We start from the raw sequence: 20,460 nt of genomic DNA on the forward strand, positions 1-20,460 counted from the left end.
CCTTAGGCCTCATTTGTTCTTCTTTTTCCAATTTTGATAGTTGTGACATTAGACCGTTCATTTGGGATTGCTCTTCCTTTTTTAAATATGCTTGGAGTGCTATATACTTTCCTCTTAAGACTGCTTTTGCTGCGTCCCACAGAAGTTGGGGCTTAGTGTTGTTGTTGTCATTTGTTTCCATATATTGCTGGATCTCCATTTTGATTTGGTCATTGATCCATTGATTATTTAGGAGCGTGTTGTTTAGCCTCCATGTGTTTGTGAGCCTTTTTGCTTTCTTTGAACAGTTTATTTCTAGTTTAATGCCTTTGTGGTCTGAAAAGTTGGTTGGTAGGATTTCAATCTTTTGGAATTTACTGAGGCTCTTTTTGTGTCCTAGTATGTGGTCTATTCTGGAGAATGTTCCATGTGCACTTGAGAAGAACGTGTATCCTGTTGCTTTTGGATGTAGAGTTCTGTAGATGTCTATTAGGTCCATCTGTTCTAGTGTGTTGTTCAGTGCCTCTGTGTCCTTACTTATTTTCTGTCTGGTGGATCTGTCCTTTGGAGTGAGTGGTGTGTTGAAGTCTCCTAGAATGAATGCATTGCATTCTATTTCCTCCTTTAGTTCTGTTAATATTTGTTTCAGGTATGTTGGTGCTCCTGTATTGGGTGCATATATATTTATAATGGTTATATCCTCTTGATGGACTGAGCCCTTTATCATTATGTAATGTCCTTCTTTGTCTTTTGTTACTTTCTTTACTTTTTATTTATTTATTTTTTTATTTATTTTTATTTATTTTTTTTTTTAATGATTATTTTTTATTGAAGGGTAGTTGACACACAGTATTACATTACATCAGTTTCAAGTGTACAACACAGTGGTAGAACATTTATATACATAATTCTAGGTTCCAGCTATCACCCTACCAGGCTGTTACAATATCTTGACTATATTCCTTATGCTATACCTTACATCCCGGTTACTAATTTATTTTACCATTGGAAGTCTGTCCTTTTTTTTTTTTTTTTTTTTTGTGAGGGCATCTCTCATATTTATTGATCAAATGGTTGTTAACGACAATAAGATTCTGTATAGGGGAGTCAATGCTCAATGCACAATCATTATTCCACCCCAAGCCTAATTTTTGTCAGTCTCCAATCTTCTGAGGCATAACAAACAAGTTTTTACATGTAGAACAAATTCTTACATAATGAATAAGTTACATAGTGAACAGTACAAGGGCAGTCATCACAGAAACTTTCGGTTTTGCTCATGCATTATGAACTATAAACAGTCAGTTCAAATATGAATACTCATTTGGTTTTTATACTTGATTTATATGTGGATACCACATTTCTCTCTTTATTATTATTATTTTTAATAAAATGCTGAAGTGGTAGGTAGATACAAGATAAAGGTAGAAAACATAGTTTAGTGTTGTAAGAGAGCACATGTAGATGATCACGTGTGTGCCTGTAGACTATGTGTTAATCCAAGCTAGACCAGGGCAATAAAACATCCACGTATGCAGAAGATTTCTCTCAGAACGGGGGGGTGAGGTTCTAAGCCTCACCTCTGTTGATCCCCAATTTCTCACCTGATGGCCCCCCTGCGACTGTGCCTGTCTTAGGTTGTTCCTCCCTTGAGGAATCTTACCCGTCTCTGGCTAACCAGTCATCTTCCGGGGCCATACAGGGAAATGTAAAGTTGGTAAGTGAGAGAGAAGCCTTATTGTTAGAAATGGTTAGCTTTTTATTTCTTTGCATATTTATGCCCTGTAGCTTCCATGCCCAGCATTTGTCTTGAGGTATCTTTACCACTTGGAGGAATTATGATACTCGGTAAATTTGATATGAGGCACGAATTCTATTTAAGGGTTGTAATTAGGAAGGAAGAAGAAAAGCTATAGAAGTAGCAGGCAGAAGAAAACATGGGAAGATTGATTATGTCTTTGACATATATTCTTGTAGACTTACTTAAGCATGTATAGGTTTTAAACTACTAATTAAATTGCACACACACATTAACATAATAGGAATACAGTTACATAACCAAAGCAGATCTATAATTACCAGCCATCTCCAGTGAAACCACGAAAACCAGTTAGGCATCCTAGGCATTTGTGAAAATTTATCTATGATATGATGGATATCATCCAACTGTACTTGAACAGTCTGAGAGAAATCAGACAAATTAAAACAACCCATTCCTGGGGACTGTTCACATGCCATATGTTCTTTTAACAATAAATAGTTTGTAGTTGTAAGACTTTGGAGCGCTACAATTTGCACTTCTCCAAATTCTTGGTTGAGTTCCAACAGTATATATCCAGGCCAATTTTGTTGTTTTACTGTATGCACAGGCCAGCTTAGATATCTCCTTCCTCATTCCCATGGCAGGTCCAGGAACTGGTGGGATGAGTGCATCTACAGCTGTAGCAGTGCGTGGATCTTTGTTGGGGTTTTTGATGATCATCTTCTGGCATGAGTCTTCCAGAGGGTGCAGATGTTGGAAGTTCTTTTTCATATCGTATCTTAGTTCATTTTCGGGGTAGCCCAATTAGGCTTTGATCCTCTGTATAAACACAAACAGACCCTTTGCCTACACTTTTATATGCCCTTTATACCCTTGTGTAGAACTCGTTGGAGGTTACCACACAGGAACTGCCCTTTTTTTTTTTTTTTTTTTTTTTTTTTGCTATCACTAATCTACACTTACATGACGAATATTATGTTTACTAGGCTCTCCCCTATACCAGGTCTCCCCTATAAACCCCTTTACAGTCACTGTCCATCAGCATAGCAAAATGTTGTAGAATCACTACTTGCCTTCTCTGTGTTGTACAGCCCTCCCTTTTCTCCTACCCCCCCATGCATGTTAATCTTAATACCCCCCTACTTCTCCCCCCCTTATCCCTCCCTACCCACCCATCCTCCCCAGTCCCTTTCCCTTTGGTACCTGTTAGTCCATTCTTGAGTTCTGTGATTCTGCTGCTGTTTTGTTCCTTCAGTTTTTCCTTTGTTCTTATATTCCACAGATGAGTGAAATCATTTGGTATTTCTCTTTCTCCGCTTGGCTTGTTTCACTGAGCATAATACCCTCCAGCTCCATCCATGTTGCTGCAAATGATTGGATTTGCCCTTTTCTTATAGCTGAGTAGTATTCCATTGTGTATATGTACCACATCTTCTTTATCCATTCATCTATTGATGGACATTTAGGTTGCTTCCAATTCTTGGCTATTGTAAATAGTGCTGCAATAAACATAGGGGTGCATCTGTCTTTCTCAAACTTGATTGCTGCATTCTTAGGGTAAATTCCTAGGAGTGCAATTCCTGGGTCAAATGGTAAGTCTGTTTTGAGCATTTTGATGTACCTCCATACTGCTTTCCACAATGGTTGAACTAACTTACATTCCCACCAGCAGTGTAGGAGGGTTCCCCTTTCTCCACAGCCTCGCCAACATTTGTTGTTGTTTTTCTTTTGGATGGCAGCCATCCTTACTGGTGTGAGGTGATACCTCATTGTAGTTTTAATTTGCATTTCTCTGATAATTAGCGATGTGGAGCATCTTTTCATGTGTCTGTTGGCCATCTGTATTTCTTTTTTGGAGAACTGTCTGTTCAGTTCCTCTGCCCATTTTTTAATTGGGTTATTTGTTTTTTGTTTGTTGAGGCGTGAGAGTTCCTTATATATTCTGGACGTCAAGCCTTTATCGGATGTGTCATTTTCAAATATATTCTCCCATACTGTAGGGATCCTTCTTGTTCTATTGATGGTGTCTTTTGCTGTACAGAAGCTTTTCAGCTTAATATAGTCCCACTTACTCATTTTTGCTGTTGTTTTCCTTGCCCGGGGAGATATGTTCAAGAAGAGGTCACTCATGTTTATGTCTAAGAGGTTTTCGCCTATGTTTTCTTCCAAGAGTTTAATGGTTTCATGGCTTACATTCAGGTCTTTGATCCATTTTGAGTTTACTTTTGTATATGGGGTTAGACAATGGTCCAGTTTCATTCTCCTACATGTAGCTGTCCAGTTTTGCCAGCACCACCTGTTGAAGAGACTGTCATTTCGTCATTGTATGTCCATGGCTCCTTTATCAAATATTAATTGACCATATATGTCTGGGTTAATGTCTGGATTCTCTAGTCTGTTCCATTGGTCTGTGGCTCTGCTCTTGTGCCAGTACCAAATTGTCTTGATTACTATGGCTTTATAGTAGAGCTTGAAGTTGGGGAGTGAGATCCCCCCTACTTTATTCTTCTTTCTCAGGATTGCTTTGGCTACTCGGGGTCTTTGGTGTTTCCATATGAATTTTTGAATTATTTGTTCCAGTTCTTTGAAGAATGTTGCTGGTAGTCTCATAGGGATTGCATCAAATCTGTATATTGCTTTGGGCAGGATGGCCATTTTAACGATATTAATTCTTCCTAGCCACGAGCATGGGATGAGTTTCCATCTGTTAGTGTCCCCTTTAATTTCTCTTAAGAGTGACTTGTAGTTTTCAGAGTATAAGTCTTTCACTTCTTTGGTTAGGTTTATTCCTAGGTATTTTATTTTTTTTGATGCAATTGTGAATGGAGTTGTTTTCCTGATTTCTCTCTCTGTTGGTTCATTGTTAGTATATAGGAAAGCCACAGATTTCTGTGTGTTGATTTTGTATCCTGCAACTTTGCTGTATTCCGATATCAGTTCTAGTAGTTTTGGGGTGGAGTCTTTAGGGTTTTTTATGTACAGTATCATGTCATCTGCAAATAGTGACAACTTTCTTTATTTTGAAGTCTGTTTTGTCTGATACCAGAATTGCAACACCTGCTTTCTTCTCTCTGTTGTTTGCTTGAAATATCTTTTTCCATCCCTTGACTTTAAGTCTGTGCGCGTCTTTGGGTTTGAGGTGAGTCTCTTGTAAGCAGCATATGGATGGATCTTGCTTTTTTATCCATTCTATTACTCTGTGTCTTTTGATTGGTGCATTCAGTCCATTTACATTTAGGGTGATTATTGAAAGGTATGAATTTATTGCCATTGCAGGCTTTAAGTTTGTGGTTACCAAAGGTTTAGGGTTAGCTTCTTTACTGTCTTACTGTCTAACTTAACTCGCTTGTTGAGCTATTATAAACACAATCTGATGATTCTTTATTTCTCTCCCTTCTTATTCCTCCTCCTCCCTTCTTCTTATGTTGGGTGTTTTGTTGTGTGCTCTTTTTAGGAGTGCTCCCATCTAGAGCAGTCCCTGTAGGATGCCCTGTAGAGGTGGTTTGTGGGAGGCAAATTCCCTCAAATTTTGCTTGTCTGGGAATTGTTTAATCCCTCCTTCATATTTAAATGATATTCGTGCTGGATACAGTAGTCTTGGTTCGAGGCCCTTCTGTTTCATTGCATTAAGTATATCATGCCATTCTCTTCTGGCCTGTAGGGTTTCTGTTGAGAAGTCTGATGATAGCCTGATGGGTTTTCCTTTGTAGGTAACCTTTTATTTCTCTCTGGCTGCTTGTAATACTTTGTCCTTGTCTTTGATCTTTGCCATTTTAATTATTATGTGTCTTGGTGTTGCCCTCCTTGGATCCCTTGTCATGGGAGTTCTGTGTACCTCTGTGGTCTGAGAGGCCATTTCTTCCCCTAGTTTGGGGAAATTTTCAGCAATTATTTCTTCAAAGACATTTTCTATCCCCTTTTCTCTCTCTACTTCTTCTGGAATGCCTATGATTCTTATATTATTTCTTTTATATTGATCACTCAGCTCTCTTAAAATTCTTTCATTCCTGGAGATCCTTTTATCTCTCTCTGCATCAGCTTCTCTGCGTTCCTGTTCTCTGTTTTCTAGTCCATTAATGGTCTCTTGCATCTCGTCCATTCTGTTTTGAAGTCCTTCCAGAGCTTGTTTTATTTCTGAATTCTCCTTCCTTAGTTCTTGCATATTTCTCTGCAAGTCCATCAGCATGGTTATGACTTTTGTTTTGAATTCTTTTTCAGGTAGACTGGCTAAATCTATCTCCCCAGATTCCTTCTCAGGGGAAGATGTAGCAGATGCTGAAGCTGTCTGGGTTAGTCTTGTCTGAATCATATTTTTTTGCCTTTTCATGTTGACAGGTGCTATTGACTGTCAGCTGGGAGGGCCAAAATTTTCACTTACTACTGGCCTTTCTTTACTGGGGCAACTGCGACCCCTAGTGGCTTGTGTTGGGTAATTGCGTGTAGAGTGGGTCTTTGTGTCTTGCCTGGCCGGGAGGGAGAAATTTCCCTTTCTGTGGGCGGAATTTGTCTCAGGCTGCTTCTCTGCTTTCGCAGCGCCCGGTGGGGTGATGGATGGGGGGGCTGCTTGACTGTTTGCCTCCGTGAGGGGTCTCAGAGCTGTTGCCCAGGGGGTTAGTGCACACGGTTTTCCCTGTAATTTCCAGCTGCTGTACTGTGACCTGGGTTGTTTCCGTCAAGCTGTTAAGTCCCTGTCCCTTTAAGACTTTCAAAAAGCCCCCGCTTTTCTTTGTCACAGGGGCATCAGCTTCAGCACCCGCTCTGAGGTCTTACCCCCTGTTCTCCCAGTATCCAGGGCCCCCTGGGCATATACTGTGTCTGCACTCTGGCCCGGATGGCTGGGGCTGGGTGTTCGGCAGTCCTGGGCTCCGTCTCCCTCCCGCTCTGCCTATTGTTCTCCCGCCGGGAGCTGGGGGGAGGGGCGCTCGGGTCCCGCCGGGCCGGGGCTTGTATCTTACCCCTTTCACCAGTCGCTGGGTTCTCGCTGGTGTAGCTGCAGTCTGGCCACTGTCCTGCGTCTTCTGGTCTCTCTTTTAGGGCTAGTTGTGTTTGTTGTATTTTCAAAAGTATATATGTTTTTGGGAGGAGATTCCCACTGTCCTACTCACGCCGCCATGTTGGCTCCGCCCCCGACTTGCATTTCGACATATATTCTTGTAGACTTACTTAAGCATGTATAGGTTTTAAACTACTAATTAAATTGCACACACACATTAACATAATAAGAATACAGTTACATAACCAAAGCAGATCTATAATTACCAGCCATCTCCAGTGAAACCACGAAAACCAGTTAGGCATCCTAGGCATTTGTGAAAATTTATCTATGATATGATGGATATCATCCAACTGTACTTGAACAGTCTGAGATAAATCAGACAAATTAAAACAACCCATTCCTGGAACTGTTCACATCCCATATGTTCTTTAACAGTAGATAGTCTGTAGTTGTAGATTTTGGAGCGCTACAATTTGCACTTCTCCTAATTCTTGGTTGAGTTCCAACAGTATAGATCCAGTCAAATTTGTTGTTTTAATGTATGCACAGGCCAGCTTAGATATCTCCTTCTTCATTCCCATGGCAAGTTCAGGAACCGGTGGGATGAATGCAGCTACAGCTGTAACAGCACCTGGATCTCTGTTGAGGTTTTTTGATGATCATCTTCTGGTATGAGTCTTCCAGAGAGTGCTGATGTTGGAAGTTCTTCTTCATATCGCATCTTAGTTCATTTTCTGGGTAGTCCAATTAGGCTTTGATCCTCTGTATAAAAACAAACAGACCCTTTGCCTACACTTTGATATGCCCATTATACCACTGTGTAGAACTCCTTGGAGGTCACCACACAGGAACTGCTTTTTTCTTTTTTTTTTTTTAAGAGAAAGGAATATTATCAGAAAAATGTACCTCCATAGCCGATCATCTGACTCTCTTTAAGTGATCAAAATTAAGGATATTTAAAGGATCCATTAATCGTTGATTTACAGTTAGTTTTAACCTATCAGGGAGTAATCCCCCTTTTCTTTCTTTATTGTTATTTTTGTTATTATTAATCTACACTTACATGAAGAATATTATGTTTACTAGGCTCTCCCCTATACCAGGGCCCCCCTACAAACCTCTTTACAGTCACTGTCCAACAGCATAGAAAAATGTTGTAGAATCACTATTTCTCTTCTCTGTTGTACAGCCCTCCCCTTTCTCCCACCCCCCCATGCATGCTAATCTTAATACAACCCTTCTTCTTCCCCCCACTTATCCCTCCCTACCCACACATCCTCCCCAGTCCCGTTCTCTTTGGTACCTGATAGTCCATTCTTGGGTTCTGTGATTCCACTGCTGTTTTGTTCCTTCAGTTTTTCCTTTGTTCTTATACTCCACAGATAAGTGAAATCATTTGGTATTTCTCTTTCTCTTCTCCGCTTGGCTTATTTCACTGAGCATAATAATCTCCAGCTCCATCCAAGTTGCTGTAAATGGTAGGATTTGCCCTCTTCTTATGGCTGAGTAGTATTCCATTGTTTATATGTACCACATCACCTTTATCCATTCATCTATCGATGGACATTTAGGTTGCTTCCAATTCTTGGCTATTGTAAATAGTGTTGAGATAAACATAGGGGTGCATCTGTCTTTCTCAAACTTGATTGCTGCGTTCTTAGGGTAAATTCCGAGGAGTGGAATTCCTGGGTCAAATGGTAAGCCCGTTTTGAGCATTTGGATGAACCTCCATACTGCTTTCCACAATGGTTGAACTAATTTACATTCCCACCAGCAGTGTAGGAGGGTTCCCCTTTCTCCACAACCTCGCCAACATTTATTGTTGTTTGTCTTTTGGATGGTAGCCATCCTTACTGGTGTGAGATGACATCTCATTGTGGTTTTAATTTGCATTTCTCTGACGTCAAGTGATGTGGAGCATCTTTTCATGTGTCCGTTGGCCATCTGAATTTCTTCTTTAGAGAACTGTCTATTCAGCTCCTCTGCCCTCTTTTTAATTGGATTACTTACTTTTTGTATGTTGAGGTGTGTGAGCTCTTTATATATTTGGATGTCAACCCTTTATTGGATTTGTCATTTATGAATATATCCTCCCATACTGTAGGATGCCCTTTTGTTCTGTTGATGGTGCCCTTTACTGTACTGAAGCTTTTAAGCTTGATACACTCCCATTTGTACATTTTTGCTTTTCTTTCTCTGGAGAGATATATTCACGAAGAAGTCGCTCATGTTTATGTTCAAGATATTGTCACCTGTGTTTCTCTAAGAGTTTTATGGTTTCATGGCTTACATTCAGGTGTTTAATCAATTTTGAATATACTTTTGTGTATGGGGTTAGACAATGATCCATGTTTCCTCCTTTTTTACAGCCATCAACTCCGGCTTGGAGCTGTGACACAGACCAACACCTGCGGGACCAGGACATCATGGTTTGGCAGCACAATCTTAGCGCCCTCCACGTCCCAGGTTTCAGCAGTCCCCACTGGCAGTGGAGGCTTTGGGAAAAGAGTGGCTGCCCCCTACAGCAGCTCCACCAATGGGGCACGTGGCTTTGGGTCAGGACAGAGTGGGAGAACTGGTCTCAAGAACACTTTCTGGGGAGCCTTGAATCCGAACTCCCTGGGTGCAGCTGGCCAGAGCACACCCACTGCTTTCCATGTGGCCAGCACGCCTCAGAACACGCCTGGGTTTGCAGGTGAGATTTGGAATGGGCTCGGTCTGCACTGCCAGGCGCTATTAAGTGCTGCACAGTCTCCACTTTTGGAGCCGTATGCTGTGGTGAAGATTTAGATGTTATCACAGAAGTTATCTGCAGACAGCATCAGGCAGCAGGGTAACTCATAACCGGAAGAGCTATTTAGGTAGTCAGCAGCAGCCTTTCTGAGACAATAGCAAACTGAGGCCATGGCTGCAGTTCCAGAGTTGGGAGCAGGGACAGAGGCTGGGTGTGAGGACATTGTAGGCACAGGAGCAAAGGCCCGAAGGCAGAGATGAGCTTATGTTTTCATGAGCAGAGAAGAGCCAGGTGTGGCTAGATGTTGTAAAGGAAATTGGGATAAAATGACATTAAGAGACAGGCAGAAAGGAAGATCATTCACGGCGATTTAAAACGTTTTTTTTCTCTTTAGGTATCTATCTACATTTACCTTAAGAAATTTATGTTTATTTGGCTCCCCTCTTCACCAAGTACCCCGCACAAACCCCATTAGAGTCACTGTCCATCAGCGTAGTAACATGCTGTAGAATCACTACTTGTCTTCTCTGTGTAGCGTAGTCCTCCCCGTGCCCCACCACATTATACATGCTAATCATAATGCCCCCTTTCTTTTTCCGGGCCCTTATCCCTTCCTTCCCAGCCATCCTCCGCAGTCCCTTTCTCTTTGGTAACTGTTAGACCATTCTTGGGTTCTGTGATTCTGCTGCTGTTTTGTTCCTTCAGTTTTTCCTTTGCTCTTCTAATCCAGAGATGAGTGAAATTATTTGGTACTTGTCTTTCTCCGCCTCGCTTATTTCACTGAGCATAAGACCCTCTAAGTCCAACCATGTTGTTGGAAATGGTAGGATTTGTTTTCTTCTTATGGCTGAATTATATTCCACTGTGCATACATTCATCTACTCATGGACACACAGTTTGTTTCCATTTCTTGGCTGTTGTAAATTGTGCTGCGATAAACATAGGTGTACATCTGTCCTTTTCAAAATGGGCTGCTGTATTCTTAGGGTAAATTCCTAGTAGCGGTATTCCTGGGTCAAATGGTATTTCTATTTTGAATTTTTTGAGGAATCTCCATATTGCTTTCCACAATGGTTGAATGAATTTACATTCCCACCAACAGTGTAGGAGGGTTCCCCTCTGTCCACAACCTTGTCAACATTTGTTGTGGTTTGTCTTTTGGATGGTGGCTATCCTTACTGGTGTGAGGTGATATCTCATTGTGGTTCTAATTTGCAATTCTCCGATGACAAGCGATGTGGTGCATCTTTTCATGTGTCTATTGGCCACCTGAATTTCTTCTTTGGAGAACTGCCTGTTCACCTCCCATGCAAACATTTTTTTTTGGAATATTTGCTTTTTGTTTGTTGAGGTGTTTTAGCTTTTTATATATTTTGAATGTGAACCCTTTATCAGATCTGTCATTCATGAATATATACTCCCATACTGTTGGATGCCCTTTTGTTCTGTTGATGGTGACCTTTACTGTACCAAAGCTTTTAAGCTTGATATAGTCCCATTTGTTCATTTTTGCTCTTCTTTCCCTGGAGAGATATGTTCACGAAGAATTCGCTCATGTTTGTGTTCAAGATAGTTTCGCCTGTCTTTCTGTAAGAGTTTTATGGTTTCATGACTTACATTCAGGTGTTCAATAAATTTTGAATTTACTTTTGTGTATGCGGTTAGACCATGATCCATGTTTCCTCCTTTTTTGCAGCCATCACCTCCGGCTTTGGAGCTGTGACACAGACCAACAGCTGAGGGACCAGTACATCAGGGTTTGGCAGCACAATCTCAGCGCCCTTAACGTCCAGGGCATCAGCAGGCCCCACTGGCAGTGGGGGCTTGGGGAGAAGTGTGGCTGCCCCCAACCCCCAGCAGCCCCACCACTGGGGCATTTGGCCTTGGGTCAGGACAGAGTGGGAGAACTGGTCTCAGGAACCCTTTCTGGGAGCCTTGAATCCGAACTCCCTGGGTGCAGCTGGCCAGAGCACACCCTCTGCTTTCCATGTGGCCAGCACGCATGAGAACATGCCTGGGTTTGCAGGTTAGATTTGGAATTGGCTCGGTCTGCAGTGCCAGGAGCTGTCTTCAGTGCTGACACAGTCTCCGCTTTTGGAGCTCTATGCTGTGGTGAAGAATTAGATGTTATCACAGAAGTTATCTGGAAACAGCATCAGGTAGCAGTGTAACTCATAACCGGAGGAGCTATTTATGTAGTCAGTGGCAGCCTTTCTGAGACAATAGCAAACTGAGGCCATGGCCGCAGTTCCAGAGTTGGGAGCAGGGACAGCGGCTGGGGGTGAGGACATTCCAGGCACAGGAGCAAAGGACCAAAGGCAGAGATGAGCTTATGTTTCCATGAGTAGAGAAGAGCCAGGTGTGGCTAGCGGTTATAAAAGAAAGTGGGATAGAATCACATTAAGAGACAGGAAGAAAGGAAGATCATTCACGGCCTTTTAAAATGTTTTTTTTTTTTTTGTATCTATCTACAATTACCTTAAGAACATTATGGTTATTTGGCTCCCCTCTTCACCGAGTACCCCGCACAAACCCCATTAGAGTCACTGTCCATAAGTGTAGTAACATGCTGTAGAATCACTACTTGTCTTCTGTGTGTAGCCTAGCCCTCCCTGTGACCCCCCACATTATACATGCTAATCATAATGCCCCCTTTCTTTTTCCCTGCCCTTATCCCTCCCTTCCCACCCATCCTCCTCAGTCCCTTTCTCTTTCGTAACTGTTAGTCCATTCTTGGGTTCTGTGATTTGGCTGATGTTTTGTTTCTTCAGTTTTTCCTTTGCTCTTATACTCCAGAGATGAGTGAAATCATTTGGTACTTGTCTTTCTCTGCCTCGCTTATTTCACTGAGCACAATACCCTCTAAGGTCAACCATGTTGTTGCAAATGGTAGGATTTGTTTTCTTCCTATGGCTGAATTATATTCCACTGTGCATACATTCATCTACTCATGGACACATAGGTTGTTTCCATTTCTTGGCTGTTGTAAATTGTGCTGCGATAGACACAGGTGTACATCCCTCCTATTCAAAATGGGCTGCTCTATTCTTAGTGTAAATTCCTAGGAGTGGTATTCCTGGGTGAAATGGTACTTCTATTTTGAGGTTTCTGAGGAACCTACATATTGCTTTCCCCCATGGTTGAACAAATTTACATTCCCACCAACAGTGTAGGAGGGTTCCCTTTTCTCCACAACCTCGCCAACATTTGTTGCGGTTTGTCTTTTGGATGGTGGCGATCCTTACTGGTGTGAGGTGATATCTCATTGTGGTTTTAATTTGCATTTCCCTGATGACAAGAGATGTGGTGCATGTTTTCGTGTGTCTATTGGCCACCTGAATTTCTTCTTTGGAGAATTGCCTGTTCATCTCCCGTGCCCACATTTTTATTGGAATATTTGCTTTTTGTTTGTTGAGGTGTGTTAGCTTTTTATATATTTTGAATGTCAACCCTTTATCGGATCTGTCATTTATGAATATATTCTCCCATACTGTAGGATGCCCTTTTGTTCTGTTGATGGTGCCCTTTACTGTACCGAAGCTTTTAAGCTTGGTATAGTCCCATTTGTTCATTTTTGCTTTTCTTTCCCTGGAGAGGTATGTTCATGAAGAAGTCGCTCATGTTTATGTTCAAGATATTTTCGCCTGTGTTTCTGTAAGAGTTTTATGGTTTCATGGCTTACATTCAGGTGTTCAATTTTTTTTTTGAGAGGGCATCTCTCGTATTTATTGATCAAATGGTTGTTAACAACAATAAAATTGTGTATAGGGGAGTCAATGCTCAATGCACAATCAATAATCCACTCCAAGCCTAATTTTCATCAGTCTCCAATCTTCTGAAGCTTAACAAACAAGTTCTTACATGGTGAACAAATTGTTACATAGTGAGTAAGTTATTACATGGTGAACAGTACAAGGGCAGTCATCACAGAAACTTTCGGTTTTGATCACGCATTATGAACTATAAAGAATCAGTTCAAATATGAACATTCGTTTGATTTTTTACTTGACTTATATGTGGACACCACATTTCTCCCTTTATTATTATTATTATTATTATTTTAAATAAAATGCTGAAGTGGTAGGTAGATGCAAGATAAAGGTAGAAAACATAGTTTAGTGTTGTAAGAGAGCAAATGTAGATGATCAGGTGTGTGCCTGTAGACTATGTGTTAATCCAAGCTTGACAAGGGCAATAAAACATCCACGTATGCAGAAGATTTCTCTCAGAACGGGGGGGGGTGAGGTTCTAAGCCTCACCTCTGTTGGTCCTCAATTTCTCACCTGATGGCCCCTCTGCGACTGTGCCTGTCTTAGGTTGTTCCTCTCTTGAGGAATCTTACCCATCTCTGGCTAACCAGTCATCTTCCAGGGCCATACAGGGAAATGTAAAGTTGGTAAGTGAGAGAGAAGCCATATTGTTTGAAAAGGTTAGCTTTTTACTTCTTTGCATATTTATGCCCTGTGGCTTCTATGCCCAGCATTTGTCTTGAGGTATCTTTACCACTTGGAGGAATTATGATACTCGGTAAATTTGATATGAGGCACGAATTCTATTTAAGGGTTGTAATTAGGAAGGAAGAAGAAAAGCTATAGAAGTAGCAGGCAGAAGAAAACATGGGAAGATTGATTATGTCTTTGACATATATTCTTGTAGACTTACTTAAGCATGTATAGGTTTTAAACTACTAATTAAATTGCACACACACATTAACATAATAAGAATACAGTTACATAACCAAAGCAGATCTATAATTACCAGCCATCTCCAGTGAAACCACGAAAACCAGTTAGGCATCCTAGGCATTGGTGAAAATTTATATATGATATGATGGATATCATCCAACTGTACTTGAACAGTCTGAGATAAATCAGACAAATTAAAACAACCCATTCCTGGAACTGTTCACATCCCATATGTTCTTTAACAGTAGATAGTCTGTAGTTGTAGATTTTGGAGCGCTACAATTTGCACTTCTCCTAATTCTTGGTTGAGTTCCAACAGTATAGATCCAGTCAAATTTGTTGTTTTAATGTATGCACAGGCCAGCTTAGATATCTCCTTCATTCCCATGGCAAGTCCAGGAGCTGGTGGGATGAGTGCATCTACAGCTGTAGCAGTGCGTGGATCTTTGTTGGGGTTTTTTGATGATCATCTTCTGGCATGAGTCTTCCCGAGAGTGCTGATGTTGGAAGTTCTCTTTCATATCGTTTCTTAGTTCATTTTCGGGGTAGCCAAATTAGGCTTTGATCCTCTGTATAAACACAAACAGACCCTTTGCCTACACTTTTATATGTCCTTTAAATCATTGTGTAGAACTCATTAGAGGTCACCACATAGGAACTGCATTTTTTTTTTTAATGATTAATCTACACTTACATGACGAATACTTTGTTTACTAGGCTCTCCCCTATACCAGGTCCCCCCTATATACTCCTTTACAGTCACTGTCCATCAGCGTAGCAACCTGTTGTAGAATCACTACTTGTCTTCTCTGTGTTGTACAGCCCTCCCCTTTCTCCCACCACCCCATGCATGCTAATCTTAATACCCCATTTCTTCTCCCCCCTTATCCCTCCCTACCCACCCATCCTCCCCAGTCCCTTTCCCATTGGTACCTGTTAGTCCATTCTTGAGTTCTGTGATTCTGCTGCTGTTTTGTTCCTTCAGTTTTTCCTTTGTTCTTATATTCCACAGATGAGTGAAATCATTTGGTATTTCTCTTTCTCTGCTAGGCTTGTTTCACTGAGCAAAATACCCTCCAGCTCCATCCATGTTGCTGCAAATGGTTGGATTTGCCCTTTTCTTATGGCTGAGTAGTATTCCATTGTGTATATGTACCACATCTTCTTTATCCATTCATCTATCGATGGACATTTAGGTTGCTTCCAATTCTTGGCTATTGTAAATAGTGCTGCAATAAACATAGGGGTGCACTGATCTTTCTCATACTGGATTGCTGCATTCTTAGGGTAAATTCCTAGGAGTGCAATTCCTGGGTCAAATGGTAAGTCTGTTTTGAGGATTTTGATGTACCTCCATACTGCTTTCCACAATGGTTGAACAAGTTTACATTCCCACCAGCAGTGTAGGAGGGTTCCCCTTTCTCCACAGCCTCGCCAACATTTGTTGTTTGTCTTTTGGATGGCAGCCATCCTTACTGGTGTGAGGTGATACCTCATTGTAGTTTTAATTTGCATTTCTCTGATAATTAGCGATGTGGAGCATCTTTTCATGTGTCTGTTGGCCATCTGTATTTCTTTTTTGGAGAACCGTCTGTTCAGTTCCTTTGCCCATTTTTTAATTGGGTTATTTGTTTTTTGTTTGTTGAGGCGTGTGAGCTCTTTATCTATTCTGGACGTCAAGCCTTTATCGGATGTGTCATTTTCAAAGATATTCTCCCATACTGTAGGGTTTCTTTTTGTTCTATTGATGGTGTCTTTTGCTGTACAGAAGCTTTTCAGCTTAATATAGTCCCACTTGTTCATTTTTGCTGTTGTTTTCCTTGCCCGGGGAGATATGTTCAAGAAGAGGTCACTCATGTTTATGTCTAAGAGGTTTGTGCCTATGTTTTCTTCCAAGAGTTTAATGGTTTCATGACTTACATTCAGGTCTTTGATCCATTTTGAGTTTACTTTTGTATATGGGGTTAGACGATGGTCCAGTTTCATTCTCCTACATGTAGCTGTCCAGTTTTGCCAGCACCATCTGTTGAAGTGACTGTCATTTCGCCATTGTATGTCCATGGCTCCTTTATCAAATATTAATTGACCATATATGTCTGAGTTAATGTCTGGATTCTCTAGTCTGTTCCATTGGTCTGTGGCTCTGTTCTTGTGCCAGTACCAAATTGTCTTGATTACTATGGCTTTATAATAGAGCTTGAAGTTGGGGAGTGAGATCCCCCCTACTTTATTCTTCTTTCTCAGGATTGCTTTGGCTATTCGGGGTCTTTGGTGGTTCCATATGAATTTTTGAATTATTTGATCCAGTTCATTGAAGAATGTTGCTGGTAGTTTCATAGGGATTGCATCAAATCTGTATATTGCTTTGGGCAGGATGGCCATTTTGACGATATTAATTCTTCCTAGCCATGAGCATGGGATGCGTTTCCATCTGTTAGTGTCCCCTTTAATTTCTTTTAAGAGTGACTTGTAGTTTTCAGAATATAAGTCTTTCACTTCTTTGGTTAGGTTTATTCCTAGGTATTTTATTTTTTTTGATGCAATTGTGAATGGAGTTGTTTTCCTGATTTCTCTTTCTGTTGGTTCATTGTTGGTATATAGGAAAGCCACAGATTTCTGTGTGTTGATTTTGTATCCTGCAACTTTGCTGTATTCCGATATCAGTTCTAGTAGTTCTGGGGTGGAGTCTTTAGGGTTTTTTATGTACAGTATCATGTCATCTGCAAATAGTGACAGTTTGACTTCTTCTTTGCCAATCTGGATTCCTTGTATTTTTTTGTTTTGTCTGATTGCCGTGGCTAGGACCTCTAGTACAATGTTAAATAACAGTGGGGAGAGTGGGCATCCCTGTCTAGTTCCCGATCTCAGCGGAAATGCTTTCAGCTTCTCGCTATTCAATATAATGTTGGCTGTGGGTTTTTCATAGATGGCCTTTATTATGTTGAGGTACTTGCCCTCTATTCCCATTTTGCTGAGAGTTTTTATCATGAATGGATGTTGAACTTTGTCAAATGCTTTTTCAGCATCTATGGAGATGATCATGTGGTTTTTGTCTTTCTTTTTGTTGATGTGGTGGATGATATTGATGGACTTTCGAATGTTGTGCCATCCTTGCATCCCTGGGATGAATCCCACTTGGTCATGGTGTACGATGGTTTTGATGTATTTTTGAATTCGGTTTGCTAAAATTTTGTTGAGTATTTTTGCGTCTACGTTCATCAGGGATATTGGTCTATAGTTTTCTTTTTTGGTGGTGTCTTTGCCTGGTTTTGGTATTAGGGTGATGTTAGCTTCATAGAATGAGTTTGGGAGTATCCCCTCCTCTTCTATTTCTTGGAAAACTTTAAGGAGAATGGGTATTATGTCTTCCCTGTATGTCTGATAAAATTCCGAGGTAAATCCATCTGGCCCGGGGGTTTTGTTCTTTGGTAGTTTTTTGATTACCGCTTCAATTTCGTTGCTGGTAAATGGTCTGTTTAGATTTTCTATTTCTTTTTGGGTCAGTCTTGGAAGGTTGTATTTTTCTAGGAAGTTGTCCATTTCTCCTAGGTTTCCCAGCTTGTTAGCATATAGGTTTTCATAGTAGTCTCTAATAATTCTTTGTATTTCTGCGGGATCTGTTGTGATTTTTCCTTTCTCATTTCTGATACTGTTGATTTGTGTTGACTCTCTTTTCCTCTTAATAAGTCTGGCTAGAGGCTTATCTATTTTGTTTATTTTCTTGAAGAACCAGCTCTTGGTTACATTGATTTTTGCTATTGTTTTATTCTTCTCAATTTTATTTATTTCTTCTCTGATCTTTATTATGTCCCTCCTTCTGCTGACCTTAGGCCTCATTTGTTCTTCTTTTTCCAATTTTGATAGTTGTGACATTAGACCGTTCATTTGGGATTGCTCTTCCTTTTTTAAATATGCTTGGAGTGCTATATACTTTCCTCTTAAGACTGCTTTTGCTGCGTCCCACAGAAGTTGGGGCTTAGTGTTGTTGTTGTCATTTGTTTCCATATATTGCTGGATCTCCATTTTGATTTGGTCATTGATCCATTGATTATTTAGGAGCGTGTTGTTTAGCCTCCATGTGTTTGTGAGCCTTTTTGCTTTCTTTGAACAGTTTATTTCTAGTTTAATGCCTTTGTGGTCTGAAAAGTTGGTTGGTAGGATTTCAATCTTTTGGAATTTACTGAGGCTCTTTTTGTGTCCTAGTATGTGGTCTATTCTGGAGAATGTTCCATGTGCACTTGAGAAGAACGTGTATCCTGTTGCTTTTGGATGTAGAGTTCTGTAGATGTCTATTAGGTCCATCTGTTCTAGTGTGTTGTTCATTGCCTCTGTGTCCTTACTTATTTTCTGTCTGGTGGATCTGTCCTTTGGAGTGAGTGGTGTGTTGAAGTCTCCTAGAATGAATGCATTGCATTCTATTTCCTCCTTTAGTTCTGTTAATATTTGTTTCAGGTATGTTGGTGCTCCTGTATTGGGTGCATATATATTTATAATGGTTATATCCTCTTGATGGACTGAGCCCTTTATCATTATGTAATGTCCTTCTTTGTCTTTTGTTACTTTCTTTACTTTTTATTTATTTATTTTTTTATTTATTTTTATTTATTTTTTTTTTTAATGATTATTTTTTATTGAAGGGTAGTTGACACACAGTATTACATTACATCAGTTTCAAGTGTACAACACAGTGGTAGAACATTTATATACATAATTCTAGGTTCCAGCTATCACCCTACCAGGCTGTTACAATATCTTGACTATATTCCTTATGCTATACCTTACATCCCGGTTACTAATTTATTTTACCATTGGAAGTCTGTCCTTTTTTTTTTTTTTTTTTTTTGTGAGGGCATCTCTCATATTTATTGATCAAATGGTTGTTAACGACAATAAGATTCTGTATAGGGGAGTCAATGCTCAATGCACAATCATTATTCCACCCCAAGCCTAATTTTTGTCAGTCTCCAATCTTCTGAGGCATAACAAACAAGTTTTTACATGTAGAACAAATTCTTACATAATGAATAAGTTACATAGTGAACAGTACAAGGGCAGTCATCACAGAAACTTTCGGTTTTGCTCATGCATTATGAACTATAAACAGTCAGTTCAAATATGAATACTCATTTGGTTTTTATACTTGATTTATATGTGGATACCACATTTCTCTCTTTATTATTATTATTTTTAATAAAATGCTGAAGTGGTAGGTAGATACAAGATAAAGGTAGAAAACATAGTTTAGTGTTGTAAGAGAGCACATGTAGATGATCACGTGTGTGCCTGTAGACTATGTGTTAATCCAAGCTAGACCAGGGCAATAAAACATCCACGTATGCAGAAGATTTCTCTCAGAACGGGGGGGTGAGGTTCTAAGCCTCACCTCTGTTGATCCCCAATTTCTCACCTGATGGCCCCCCTGCGACTGTGCCTGTCTTAGGTTGTTCCTCCCTTGAGGAATCTTACCCGTCTCTGGCTAACCAGTCATCTTCCGGGGCCATACAGGGAAATGTAAAGTTGGTAAGTGAGAGAGAAGCCTTATTGTTAGAAATGGTTAGCTTTTTATTTCTTTGCATATTTATGCCCTGTAGCTTCCATGCCCAGCATTTGTCTTGAGGTATCTTTACCACTTGGAGGAATTATGATACTCGGTAAATTTGATATGAGGCACGAATTCTATTTAAGGGTTGTAATTAGGAAGGAAGAAGAAAAGCTATAGAAGTAGCAGGCAGAAGAAAACATGGGAAGATTGATTATGTCTTTGACATATATTCTTGTAGACTTACTTAAGCATGTATAGGTTTTAAACTACTAATTAAATTGCACACACACATTAACATAATAGGAATACAGTTACATAACCAAAGCAGATCTATAATTACCAGCCATCTCCAGTGAAACCACGAAAACCAGTTAGGCATCCTAGGCATTTGTGAAAATTTATCTATGATATGATGGATATCATCCAACTGTACTTGAACAGTCTGAGAGAAATCAGACAAATTAAAACAACCCATTCCTGGGGACTGTTCACATGCCATATGTTCTTTTAACAATAAATAGTTTGTAGTTGTAAGACTTTGGAGCGCTACAATTTGCACTTCTCCAAATTCTTGGTTGAGTTCCAACAGTATATATCCAGGCCAATTTTGTTGTTTTACTGTATGCACAGGCCAGCTTAGATATCTCCTTCCTCATTCCCATGGCAGGTCCAGGAACTGGTGGGATGAGTGCATCTACAGCTGTAGCAGTGCGTGGATCTTTGTTGGGGTTTTTGATGATCATCTTCTGGCATGAGTCTTCC

General features: G+C 40.3%; 1 long non-coding RNA gene across 1 annotated transcript in view; it reads right to left on the reverse strand.

Annotated features, from left to right (window-relative positions):
* Positions 1 to 873: 873 nt before the first annotated feature.
* The window catches only part of LOC130679094 (uncharacterized), a 36,401-nt gene continuing 16,814 nt past the window's right edge, over positions 874 to 20,460 (reverse strand). Inside the window, exons 2-3 of the long non-coding RNA XR_008992062.1 lie at positions 18,816 to 18,933; positions 874 to 953 (exon numbers count right to left, since the gene is read on the reverse strand). This is a non-coding gene — a long non-coding RNA (uncharacterized LOC130679094). The remainder of the gene's footprint in view (positions 954 to 18,815; positions 18,934 to 20,460) is intronic.

This window comes from Manis pentadactyla, chromosome 10 (assembly GCF_030020395.1).
Source record: "Manis pentadactyla isolate mManPen7 chromosome 10, mManPen7.hap1, whole genome shotgun sequence".
NCBI lineage: Eukaryota > Metazoa > Chordata > Mammalia > Pholidota > Manidae > Manis > Manis pentadactyla.